The sequence below is a fragment of the Otolemur garnettii genome, unplaced genomic scaffold, assembly GCF_000181295.1.
Source record: "Otolemur garnettii isolate 467f Iridium unplaced genomic scaffold, OtoGar3 scaffold00018, whole genome shotgun sequence".
Classification (NCBI taxonomy): domain Eukaryota; kingdom Metazoa; phylum Chordata; class Mammalia; order Primates; family Galagidae; genus Otolemur; species Otolemur garnettii.
Window position 1 is genome coordinate 23,384,020 of NW_003852413.1, and position 759 is coordinate 23,384,778.

Consider the following 759-nt stretch of genomic DNA (forward strand, 5'->3'; position numbering starts at 1 on the left):
CTTCCAAAAAGATTTTATTAGCTTGCAGTTTCACCAGCAGTGTAAAAGTGTTCACTTCTCTACACACCTATGCCAGCATCCGCATCTTTGAGACTTTGTGATGTGGGCTAGTCTCACTGGGGTTAGGTGATATCTCAGGGTGGTTTTGATTTGCATTTCTCTGATGATCAGGGACTCAGTTACAATTCTAATAACTTTTGTAATGAAAGACAAGGAAACCAACCTAGAAAATTTTAACTTTATCTGATAGGAAGTAACATCAAAGTAGTCTCCATTCTAACAATGCAAAATATTTAAACAGAAAGGTAATTTTCACTTTAACAAAATATCTAAGAGAATCATCAGAGCACACATCATGGCATCAAAGTAACCTTTACCCCATCAATATCACAGTGCCTATTATCTATGTGTGACGACTTCCTCAAGTCTCCTGAGATAAACATCCTCACGATCATGGTGAAACCTTAACGAGGTGATCACAGAAATTGTGTGGGGAAGGCCAAGCAGGCTAGCTAGGTCAGCTGGACTGCTTTAACTTAGCTTTTCAGACTCTATCTTGCAGGCTGCTTTTCTGGCTTCACGTGGACAAAAATTAAATTTTAGTTAAACAGTATGAATAGACATGTTACTGAAAGTATCAGCACACTGAATCAAAGGCAAGTTTGTTAACAAGGCAGAATTTGCTCTATGTTTATAGGTTATGGCCAGCATGTGCACACAGATTGCCAATATTGATAGATAAACGACAAATGTAAGTTT